At 39.7% G+C, this 13,254-nt stretch overlaps 1 protein-coding gene and 1 long non-coding RNA gene across 3 annotated transcripts in view; one reads left to right on the top strand and one right to left on the bottom strand.

Annotated features, from left to right (window-relative positions):
* Positions 1-13,254, bottom strand: part of mier3b (mesoderm induction early response 1, family member 3 b) — a 71,415-nt gene that overhangs the window by 32,078 nt on the left and 26,083 nt on the right. The gene's annotated exons all lie outside the window — the stretch shown is intronic.
* On the top strand, positions 1,098-2,382 carry LOC141375608 (uncharacterized). Its single transcript, XR_012384206.1, has 2 exons — positions 1,098-1,138; positions 1,255-2,382. It is a non-coding gene; the product is annotated as an uncharacterized lncRNA (long non-coding RNA).

The raw sequence follows: 13,254 nt of genomic DNA, 5'->3' as shown, positions 1-13,254 counted from the left end.
AGATATCCTTAAAACTACCAATACTGATACTAACATCTAAAAAACTTTATTTTGATTTCATGAGACCTTTAAAAAAGATTTTAGCTAAAACTTTGGTCCTTAGTGATTCATAAAATGCAAGTCAATAGCACCAGCACTTTGAGAGTCAAACACAAATATAAAAGCAAAACAAAATAAATACACATGGCTTCATACGATACACTGAGGTCATAAAAAGCAAAACACTCAGTCTGTGCAGGAAACAACATCAATACAAAAAAAAAGATATACATATATATTTGTTTTGTGAGTTTTGTTTCTAACAGCGTTAGATTTTGCACACCAAAATCCATGCAGCTCTTATCCTTTAGCAGCAAGGCAAACGAGGACGTCACCTTTGTCTCAGGCGGGTGTTCAGTGTGTTTGAAAGTGAGGTGGAACAATAGGTGAGGTCACTTCAGCCAGGCAATGTTCCGAGTGCTGGGAAAAGAAGGCCAGGCCACGGTGAGACCTCCTGATCATCCAGCATGACCGCCTGCTTCTGCAAACAATGCTGTGAAATGGAAAAGAGGAAAACAGGATCCAGAGTTTGGGAACTCCCTTTGCCTGCAATTACAACACGGTTATCTGGGTTACAGGCCTTTGGTGGGAAAAAACAATGAAACCAGATCACAGCAGCTCAGTGTTTATCACAGGTTTATCGTAGCACAAAATACACAGATTATACTTTACAGGTAATGTTAAGTAAATGCATTTATGCTAATAGATTTGCATACCCATTGCATATGCTCATTCATTAATTTTCCTTCAGCTTAGTCCCTTTATTCATCAGGGGTTGCCACAGTGGGATGAACCGCCAACTTATCTAGTGTATGTTTTACACAGCAGATGCCTTCCAGCTGCAACCCGGTACTGGGAAACACCCATACACTCTCGTATACATGCGCACACACACACTAATACACTACGTCCTATTTAGTTTTATTCAATTCACTGGAGAAACCAGAACACCGGGAGGAACCGTATGTATGAAAGTTATTCATAAGTTCAGGGGATAGCTAGGGATAGAGATAGCTCACCCAAAACAAAAAATTATGTCATCCTTTTTTTTTTTTTTTGAAAAACACGGTTAAACAAAAAAGAAGATTGTTTGAAAAATGTTAGAAATCTGTAACCATTGACTGCCATAGTATTTGTTTTTTCTACTATGGAAGTCAATGATTGCAGGTTTCTAACATTTTTCAAACAATCTTTTTTTGTGTTTAACAGAAAAAGGAAACTAATAAAGATTTGAAACCCCTTGAGGGGAGTAAATGATGAGAACATTTACATTTTAGGGTGAACAAAGTCACTTTGACAAAGTAAGTGAGATAATAATCTAAATGCTTGTTATTTTGACTGAACTTACAAAACTGATGCAGTTCAAAAGTACAGTGTGCCATTATCTGGATGATCCATGACTATTCTTATGATTTGTGACAGTGATTTACAAAGCTCTTGTTTGTGTGCAGCACTCAAACAGTACACTGTTCATCAGAAAAAAAAATCTTCAGGGCTCTTTTAAACTAATACTCGAGTTCAATCCTCCAAAGTAAAGTAATATGTTTAGCAGAAGCGTTCAAAATTCCAAGAGCACAAAGTTTTCATCATGCATATGCACATATTCTGCTAAAACATAAATATGACGCATGACTTGAGATCTCAATTGTCTTTTAAAGGAACACTCCACTTTTTCTTCTTTTGAAAATAGGCTCATTTTACAACTCTCCTAGAGTAAAACTGTTGAGTTTTTCGACTTTTTAAATCAATTCAGTTGATCTTCTTGTCTGATACATTAATGTTAGCTTAGCTTAGCATAGATAATTTATTCAGATGAGACTATTAGCATATCGCTAAAAAATGGAGAGGGGTCTGGATGCACACCTAGTGCAGTGCAATCTGAGCTGTATCCAATGCTTTTTAATGGGCTCACCTAACCCCACCCATCACAGTGACGTCACTAGCTCCATTGAGTGCATTGTGTCTGAAATTGAGAGATGCAGTCTCAGCTTGCATCATAAAGGCTGCATCCAGATATTATTGAAAAAATGACCAAAACGACAGGCTAGACCTGTTGAAAATAGATTTGTGCAAAACTTATCAGTATCAGTTTTATATCAGTAATTTGTGATGGTGGTGGCCCCATATAGCATTCAGGGCATTAACAGTTAAAAGTATGGCCAGAAAAATACAAATAAATAATAATATTTAAGTTACTTTTTTGTAACTTTTTAGTTAAATTAATTAGCTTTTAAAAAAAATTATTGCTGAAGTAAAATTAAAGTTGTTACAATGAATCACGCAGTCAATGAGAGAATATGTTCATTATTTTAAACGCATCGAAGAAAAGGAAAATGAGATAGTCTTAAAAACAATGATTTTACTTAAGACAAAGAGCACAAACGTAGTAAACACATTGCTTTAAACTATATCTGTATATAAGGCTCTAGTGTCCGAAAGGTCTTAGATAGCATTATCCTTAAATATTTTTTTGATGTGCTTTTTAAAGTTAAATGTAGATGAAGGTTATACAGTGAGCAGTTCATTGCAGAGCTCCTCTAGTTAAAAAAAGAAGGAAAAAACCCTGAAAGTTCTGAAAGATATCAAGCCTCAGTCAGGTAATAAAAAACGCAAAAGTAACGTAATTCATTACTTTCCATAAAAAGTAACTGAGTAACACAACTAGTTACTTTTTTGGGGAGTAACTCAATATTGTAATGCATTTCTTTCTAAAGTAACTTTCCCCAATGCTGCTAATAAGTGCTGCATTAGCTCTTATTTCCTCTAAATAGATATCAGTACTTTGTATAAGTGTCATTTCTTTATTATGAGTATCCGTATTTGTAAGTCACATCTGCTAAATGACTACATGTAACAGTAAATGAACATTTAAATGTTATCATTATCATCTCTATAAGACAAATAAATAATCAGACAATAAATTTTGGATTATTTACATCTTTTTAATGTGTGCTGCTGGCCATGAGGGTTATGCCTGGTGCTTTTCACATGATGTGACTCAGCAGACGCTTTAGTTAATGCTCCAGTAAAGACATGATGTCATCAGTGTAGGAGGCAAAAAAAGCGAATTTTAGAGTTGCAGTTTGGAAATATTTTATAACAAAGATCTTTTCCTCATTGATATGTATGCATTTTTGTTTTTGTAATCATTCATTCATTTATTTTCTATTCAGTTTAGTCCCTTTATTAATCTGGGGTTGCCACAGCAGCGAATGCCCTTTCAGCTGCAACCCATCACTGGAAACCATCCACACACACACACACACACACACACACACACACACACACACACACACACACACACACACACAAACATACACTAACCAATTCCCCTATAGTGCATGTCTTTGTCTCCTGGCCTAAAATCTTTCTCAAATATGTATTTTTGTATTTGACACATTTGATAATCAAAATCAAAAATTTTGTATGACTTCAAGATCAGAAATGAATATTGATGAAAACAACAAACTCTCTTGACCGTTTCCACTGCACTAATCTTCAAGTTTAAGTGCTGAACGTTGTATGATGATGTGTAGTTCACACTAGTTCCTCATTGGCACCTCCTTCTCATGCTGACACCTCTCTCACACACAAAGATCCATGTGCAATTCACCACTGACTCAGCAGCACTGAGCTAAACTTTTCTCCCTCTGCCTGTTCCAGCCTCTACACTATGATGAACACTAATCAATACTGCAGCCAGGAGAACACTTCACTTTAACAGGTAGGGGTTTTGCAGTGTGTGAAGAACCTTTCATCATCAGCCCTGTATACAGTCCATGTAATACAGCATGTTTGATGTCTCACAGAATCATTGCAGATACATCTTTCAGATGAAAACAAAAAAAAAACAACAAATATAAATCTCTGTGATGTACATGTGCTATCAGAGATAGAATTAACTTGCATGGTAATAACATGCTTTATCAATTAGCATGCTGCAATTACCTATGTTTTTAACATGCTTCAACCAGATTAACATGTTTTAGAACACTATGATGTACAGCAGTATTGGCGACATGGTGGCTCAGTGGTTAGCACTGTCATCTCACAGCAAAAAAAGTCGCTGGTTCAAGTCCGGCTGGGCCAGTTGGCATTTCTGTGTGGAGTTTGCATGTTCTCCCCGTGTTCGTCTGGGTTTCCTCTGGGTGCTCCAGCTTTTCCCCACAGTCCAAATACATGCGCTAAAGGTGAATTAAATAAACTAAATTGGCTGTGGTGTATGAGCGTGTGTGAATGCGAGAGTGTATGAGAATATTGTTTTTTTACATGCTGCTAACTGTAACGAGGGGTCTGACACAGAGAGATCCATTTGCAGTATATTTATTAAACACAGTTTAATAAAGAGCACACAGTATGCACTAGTGTGCGAACTCACATCAATCACAGTTGTATAAGGTCGATAGGCTGGCGGCTGGCATACACAGGACGATGTAGCAGGCATGGGTCAGAGGCAGGCGGCTAGGATCAATGTTGTTATACAAGGATGGGTTCAAGACAGGCGGCAGGCAAGGCAAGGTCGAGGAACAGTCCAGGTTAGCAATGGGGAGATCAGGCAAGGATGAGTAACGCTCATTAATGTCAGCAAGGGCAGAACAAGAGTTCGCACTGGAGTGTGTGTGTGAGCTGCTTATATGTGTGTAAAGGTGATCAGTGTAATGTGTGACAGGTGTGTAGCAATCAGTGTCTGAATGGATGACTGAATGGATGAAGGACTGGGACCGAGTCGGTGACAGAGCCCCCTCTCCTGCGGACAACTCCTGACGTGAGAGGGCCCATGACGCCAGGGTCTTCCACGGGGACGAGGGGCCGACATTACCGGATGCTGAAGGTGAAACTCTCTTAACAGAGATGGGTCGAGAATATCCGTACGGTTGATCCATGATTGTTCCTCCGGGCCGTACCCCTCCCAGTCGATCAGGTATTGAAGCTGTACCCCCCTCCCCAGCGTCTGGATTTCAGGATTTCGTGGATCTGATAAGCCTCCTCTCCGTCGATGTATGTACCTGAGGACCTGGGACTGAGTTTCTTGCAGGGGAGTCTAGGGCGGGTTGACAACCACACCCAATGTCCTGGGGAGTATGCCGGATTGAGGTGCCGATGACGATCAGCCTAATCTTTAAACCGTCTTATGGCGTGTGACAGGTGAGTGTGGGCCGCATTCCATATGTTTTCGCAACGCAAACCAGTGATCAATGGCTGGGAGTTCAGAAGGTTCTCCAGACCATGGGATCAGAGGGGGATGGAAACCTAGCACACATTGGAATGGGGTTAATCTTGTGGATGCCATTCTTAGGGAGTTCTGCGCATATTCTGCCCATATCAGGAAACGACTCCAATCTTCCTGGTTCTGGTGACAGTAGGTATGGAGGAAGCGTCTTATTTCTTAATTGAGGCGTTCAGTTTGACCGTTGGATTGGGGGTGATATCCGGATGTAAGACTGATGTTGATGTTGAGGTTTTTGAAGAATGCAGAGCATAATCTGGATGTAAATTGGGGACCTCTGTCAGACACGATGTCTTCGGGCAAACCATAATAACGGAAGACGTTGGTGCATAGAAGTTCCGCCGTTTCCAGGGCTGTGGGTAATTTGGGAATGGGAATGAGTCTGCATGCTTTGGAAAACCTGTCGATGACTGTGAGTATGGTGGTATGGCCTTAAGAGAGGGGGAGATCTGTGACGAAATCAATGGCTATATGGGACCAAGGACGACGTGGAATATCCAGGGGTTGTAAGAGTCCTGCAGGGCGATGGCGAGAATGTTTGTGCATGTTACATAGAGAGCATTTCTTGATTAACTTAATATCATCTCCTCTTAACGTAGACCACCAATAACGGTTTTGAATGAGGTCGAGTGTACCTGTAATGCCTGGGTGTCCAGAACGGGGGTTTAAGTGGATCTCTAATATTAGTCTTTCTCTTAGTGACAGGGGAACGAAGATTTTGTCTGCTGGACAGGCTGGAGGTGTAGGGTGTTGGAGTAAAGCTTGTGAGATTTCTGTATCTATATCCCAAGTGAATAGGGCCAAGATGATTGAATCGTCGAGAATAGACTGTTCTTCCTCTTTTACGATCACTTCTTCAGAAAGACAGGAGAGTGCATCGGCTTTGACATTCTTGGAACCAGGAATGTACGTGACTGAGAAATCAAAGCGCGTGAAGAACAGTGCCCATCTTACCTGCCTGGGATTTAGTCTTTTGGCCGAACGGATATATTCAAGATTTTTGTGGTTGGTGATTACCGTAAAAGGGTGTTTGGCTCCTTCCAACCAATGTCTCCACTCCTTCATAGCTGCCTTCATGGCGAGAAGTTCGCGTTTACCCACATCATAACTTCTTTCAGCAGGGTTAAGTTTGCGGGAGAAGAAAGTGCAGGGGTGGAGTTTGTTCGAGCTTTCTTGTCTTTGGGACAAAACGGCTCCAATGCCAGTATTAGATGCGTCAATTTCAAGGACAAATGGTACATTAGGATCTGGATGACAGAGAATTGGTGCAGTTGAGAAGCGGGATTTAAGGTGGTTGAATGCCCGATTAGCTTCATTACTTCAACCTTCTGTAAAAGTTGGTGAATACCAGAAATCGTTGTAACTCTTTCAATGTCTTGGGTTTTGGCCAATTGATAACAGTGTCCACTTTCTTCTCATCCATAGCCTCTCCCTCTGCGCTGATTATGTATCCTATGAATGAGATTCAAGTTTGATGGAACTCACACTTGGATAACTTTGCGTACAGTTGGTTCTCTATAAGTCTTTTCAGGACTGTTCTGACATGGTTGATGTGTTCTTCTAGGGTGTTAGAATAAATGAGGATATTATTAATGTGAACGATTACCCACTGGTTCAGCATGTCTCGGAATACCTCATTTATGAAAGCCTAGAAGACGGAAGGACTGTTTGCTAGGCCGAAGGGCATAACCAAATATTCATAGTGGCCGTTGGCAGTGGAAAAGCCGGTCTTCCATTCGTCACCTTGTTTTATCCTGATGAGGTTGTATGCACTGCGAAGATCAAGTTTAGTAAAATGCAGAGCAGAGCGTAATTGTTCCAATGCTGCTGGGACCAAAGGCAGGGGATAGCAGTATTTGACCACAAAAAAGAAGCCTGCAGATGCAGATGACGTTGACGGGCGTATAAATCCTTTTCCCAATTCCTCCTTAATGTAGGCGTTCATGGTTTCGGTTTCTGTTTGAGAGAGAGGAAAGATTCTCCCACGAGGGGGCGTTGTATCAGGCAATAATTCAATGGCGCAATTATACACACGGTGAGGGGGAAGCTTGGTAGCGTTTTGCTTGTTGAATGCTTCTGCAAGATCATTATACACTTCGGGAATCTGGGAGTTCTCAGGGGTTCCAGTACTGGTGACTATGGCATTGAGCTGGATGGGAACAATAGAACGCATGCAGTTATTCAGACATGATTCACTCCATTTAGTAGTCTCACTCTCTTTCCAAGAAATGTGGGGATCATGGGTCTGTAACCAGGGCCATCCTAGGATAATGGCGTGTTGCGGAGACTTTGTGATAATAAACTCCAACTATTCTTTGTGGAGAGAGCCTGTTTTAACGGAGAGTTGGAGAGAGCGATAAGTTATGTTTCCATCCCCTAGAAGGTGTCCGTCTATCGCCGTAATTGCTAGGGGGGAAACACAAGAGGTTAGTGGAACAGCATTGTTACTGGCAAACGTATAGTCCATGAAATTGCCTGCAGCTCCTGAACCAACCATTGCGATAGTGTGGATTGTTGCAGTTCCAAAATGCAGAGAGATGTGTACGGTCAAAGTTTTACTGTTACGTGAAGAGATAGAGGTTAAACCACAATACAGGCACAAGTTATTCTTTAAGCGTCTGTTACACTCTTCACTCGATAATTGGGTCCGACCCAGTTGCATGGGTTCAATGAGGCATGTAGATGCTGGGGTTAAGTCTTGAACAGGACGGGGGAGATCGTGTGGGGTGGTCTTCATGTGCGAAGCAGATTATCCAGCCTGATGGAGAGTTCAATGAGTCGATCCAGGGACATCCCTACAAGCCATCTCAGTTTGGAGTTCGGGGTTTAAAGCTTTACAGTAGAGGGTCTTTAGGGGATCATCAGACCAGCCAGTTTGTGCAGCTAATGTGCGAAAGTGCAAAGCGAACTCCAAAAGTCAAAACACTAACATTCTTGCACATGCTTTAATCTGTTTAACAAGCATTGGCATGTATCTAGAGGGCTTCTAGCATGCTAACACATTTTAACATGTTGCTAACATAAATTATGGTGGTAATATTCTACTACTATGTTTACAACATGTTTTAACACATAGCATCATTTTGATGGCATCCCAGTCGGCATTTCAACAGTGATTCAATGTTGGATCAAATTGGATCAACATAGATATGATGATGTTTTTACCATCGGACCACCATCGTTGAATTCACAACGTTTTACGCTCTTACGTTAGTCATGGGTGTTTTCTAGACATACATTAGCATGGTTCAACAAGTGGCAGGAAGGTTTAAACATATGGCTAACATGTTCCAGCACATTGCTAGCTTGAATTGACGTCTTGCTAGCATGTATAGCAATTTACTAAAATGATTTAATGTTGTTAGAATATTTAATGGTCAGCATATGCTATATCTCTTCTCACAAATCTAATTTAGTCACAACATCCTGAAGATTTGACCTGAGTTTGGTGTTTTTAGCTTAAAAGTAAAAAAATTGGTCTCAGAGACCAAGTCCTACCAAGTCCTAAAATTTATTTAATTTTTTTTTTTGCAAAATGCCAGTGGTGGGGAAAAGCAAAAACATTGTTTTGAAAAATCTTGGTTCTCCACTGTACGCAAGCATGTTATGAAAAACCAAAGTGACCGTGAACTTGAATTTAAAGCTGTTTAAATAACAATAGGGCAAACAGGAACCAGCTGCCGTAATGCATAAGGCAGGAAAACAATGTCATTGTTGAAAAATCTGTCCATCATCTGTCAACATGGCAAATAAAAACATTAAACAACTTTTCTTATGTAATATTCCACACAGCTTTGTTTGTATAAAAGCTTGTATATACTGTATGAAGCCAGTAATTAACTATACAGTAGGAAAAGCATCAGCTGATCAGCATCAGTCATCCTCATATCTGAAAAATGCCATGACCAATTATAAAACAAAGCATGCCATCGTGGTCCTACAAACACAACAATGTCATCCAGAACCTGATGCACGATGCTGCTAGAACATCAATTACCAAGACCAAGCTCAGAACATTTTGTTCTCTGGACTTGTTACTGGTCTCAACACTTGAGACATGGCTTAGTTGATTTGAGGAACATTAATGATACAGTCTCTCTCTTGTACCTCTGAGCTCAGCTTTTTTTTCTCCTTGTAAAAAAAAATCACATTTGTATTCAAGCAAAGCATTCTTTGAAAAAACACAACATAAAGGAGTCATTTTCGTTGCAGGCCAGTGATTAATGGATCTGAATGAAAGGTCCAAGCTGATATCCTATAATTGCAGGGAGCAAATGGGTCACATCAGGTTGTTATTCAGGTTTTATGAAGACGGCAAAAAAATGATAATACAGAAAATAATAAAAGATGTAAAAACTATTTTCACTCAGAAATGCAAGCTGTAAATGTATTGTAGATGCAAACAACAGTTCAAACATTATGAAAAGCACAAGATCAGAGCTGTCACCTACACACAGGACCCCACACAACCTAAACTGAGTCTGCAAATAACCAAAAGAGACAGGCTGAATGAAACAGTCATGTTTGACTGTTGTCAGCTAACAACAGGAAACGGAGGCTACAATTTGCACAGGTTCACCAAAATTGGACAATAGAAGATTGGAAAAACATTGCCTGGTCTGATGAGTCTCAATTTCTGCTGCAACATTTGGATGGTAGGGTCAGAATTTGGCATCAACAACATGAAAGCATGGATCCATTCTGCCTTGCATCAATGCAAGTGTGGGGGACATTTTAAAGGCACACTTTTAGCCCATTAGTACCAATTGAGCATCGTGTCAACTACCTGAGTATTGTTGCTGACCATGTCCATCTCTTTAAAGGGCCATGAAACCCCCTCGTTTCAGCAGGGTGTTTTCACACCTCTACTTTGGAAAAAGTCAGAAAAGTGGGCGTGTCCAGCTTTCTTTAGGGGGAGTGTCGGAGGAAGAGGCATGGTGTGGGAGTGTCTATTTGGGCGCGCTGGCTTTCCGAGTCAAAACACACACCCACACGGGGGACAAAGTGACTGTGTTTACATGAACATCTGTAGTCGAATTTTTTGCCAAATTATTAAATGGTGGACTTTAACTGCAGTTTGGCTCTTTCATTCACTCATGTCCCTCGCGACAAACGAAATATTTTTCATGCAATGTTTGATACCGCACAGCGAATGAGAGAAAAAAAAACTCAGCATTTCCCGGAAACTTAGATGCACACGGCAGGTAGCGTCAGAAAGCTGCGTGTGTCATTCCGTCTTATTATTATTAGTCTTTAGTCTTATTATTATTTAGTATCTTTAGTATTATTATTATTATTAGTCTTATTATTATAAGACACACTCTGGCACAGACGCCCAGTCTGCACGCTGGAATACAACGCTATTATGTCATGACCGTGACGCAGCTTCAAAAATTAGTTTCAAACCGGAAGTACGAATTTGCTTGAGATAACGCAAAAACAAACCAATTTACACTTTTTAGTGAAATATAGGTGTCCTAATAGTGTTTTTAGCAGTGTGGGACACATATACGACTGTCAACAGCTCAAAAAATGTGTTTTGGTGTTTCGTGACCCTTTAAGACCACAGTGTACCCATCATCTGATGGCTACTTCCAGCATGATAACATGCCATCTCAGACAGTTCTCAATATGGACAAAAATCTTTAAGGGAATATCCAGTACTTTGTTGAATCTGTGCCATGAAGGGTTAAGGCAGTTCTGAAGGCAAAAAAAGGGGCCAACCTGGTACTAGTAAGGTGTACTTAATAAAGTGACCGGTGAGTGTATATATGATTTTCTGCAACAAAATAATGGCAAAATATTATTTGCTGTTAAACAATTAAATAGTTGGTATTTTAGTATTAACCATTTATTACATACGATCACACCAATGTAATAGTTATTCTTAAACATAATAAGACGGTGTGTGTTATCTGATACACACTGTTTAGATTACTAGAACATTTACTCCATCTTCTCCCAGTTAAACTGTGACTTTCTTCCTTGTATTTTGGGAGAAATTGATCAATTAACATTAAAAATGAAGCAGATCTTATCTCTCCACTTTAGCAGTCGCTAACATGGCGGCACATAACTCATCACAGGTTCTAACATATATTTGAGAATTGGAATATTAGATATTTCAGAATATAATTTGGATGTTTGATGATGTTTGATGCAGAAACTGGAAAAAAGAAATAGCAAGAATATATCATCAGGGCTGTGAGGTCACGTGTTGAACTTCACACATTGAAATTGGAAACTTTAAGCAATGCATTTTAAATGAGCGTCACAAACCAAGTCAAGCATAGCTTAGCAAGAACATGCATATAAATGTATGTGTGAAAGGGATCAAAACATATTAATATTGAGAAAAGGCATTATGAAAAAAATGCCAGATATACCAATATTTAACCATTTACATCTAAGTGAAATGAACTGATGTACTTCCTACACCGTACATTACATTACTCTTGTACTGAATTACCATTTCTTTCCTCACCTGGTCCTTGATATGCAAATATCTCCCAGTGGCTTTGCTGCTAATCCTCATAATGGCGTATACGTGAATGATGAAAGCCAGGGAATCGGCTGTTCAAAGCAGTCCTCATTAATATGGGTGGATCACAGTTCAAGAAGTTGAAGAGCAGGCCTGATGTCTTCATCATCTCAAACTGACAGAAGCACAAACAAACCTCTCCACATTTTCGTGACTCTTCCTATTCTTATGTAACGGATTGCAGCCAGGTTACAGACATCATGTCCTTATGTAATGTTGGAAGGAAGGGAGAGACGATTGAAATGGCCTGCATAAATCTGCCCTGCGCCCTTTCCTTTCAAGTTTGATTATTAATTTAACAAGACCAAAGACAAAGAGAAAGAACATGAGGGCAGGAAAATTTTTCAATTTGAACAACTATTGAAGATTCTGTTCTTGTAGGTCTGAGTGAAATGTAATGGTCATGTTCTTGATGAAAGTACATTTGGTTCTTTTTATTGACCAAGAAAAACCAATAAGAAACTAAATTGATGTAACTATTAAAGAAACCCTTCATTCAGATGATGAATAATCATTTACTTGCCTTGCAATGAGGTTCATTTAAGTGTTCCGTCTAGCAAGGGTTGGATAGGGTGGAGGCATGGTTAAAAATATACACGCATCGGCCACTTTATTATGGCTGGTTTCCAATGAGTGGTACAGTACAGTACAGGTCGGTACGGGTCACCTTTATCAGGCAAGCATTTTCACTGCTAAAAGGGAACCAATGGTACTCTTTTGGTGGGCGTAGTGTACGACAAAGTTTCAGACTACGTCTCTTTTGCTTGAGGAAATGTCTACAGTAAAGCTGTACGGGTCATTCACATACAGTATCATATGAGAATCACTTCTCACAAAACAGATACTTTATACACAAAAACTTGTGTATAAATGTTTATTACTAACTTTTCTACGAACATATTTTGATTATAACTGCAGATCAAATAGCCTACTGTAACGTCTGCAATTATATAAACTAATGCTATATAAATGCAACATATATGAACACATACAGACTCTTCCAGTCTCCGATATGCTACCACTTACAGAAAAACTACACAGTTTAGTGTGTAGGACACATTTAGTCCTTATTTAGGTTAAAAAATAACACGAAATATAGCCCACAGTGTAGCACGTGTAGCCTCTTGTTAGACAGTAATTCGGTCATTCCGAGTTAATAACAGTCCAAAAGGTGATAATAGTTAAACATGGCAGTTTGTTCATGTTTTAGGTTGCAGACACATAATTTGCTGCTGTTTTTTCCAGCTTCTCCTTTGTTTTCATGAATCATTCTCGCATTTGTTCCTTTCTGACAGGATCGGATATCAAAGCTCTTCAATGATTACGAGCAGATTATTAATATGAGCTCAAAAAGTACCGGGTTGGAGCCATTTTTGGCCTTCAGAACTGCCTTAATATAGAAATTGAGACTCATCAGACCAGGCAACATTTTTCCAATCGTCTATTG

The sequence above is a fragment of the Danio rerio genome, chromosome 8, assembly GCF_049306965.1.
Source record: "Danio rerio strain Tuebingen ecotype United States chromosome 8, GRCz12tu, whole genome shotgun sequence".
Classification (NCBI taxonomy): Eukaryota; Metazoa; Chordata; class Actinopteri; order Cypriniformes; family Danionidae; genus Danio; species Danio rerio.
Note: the sequence above shows the minus strand (reverse complement) of the source record. Positions and strands in the feature narration are given on the sequence as shown.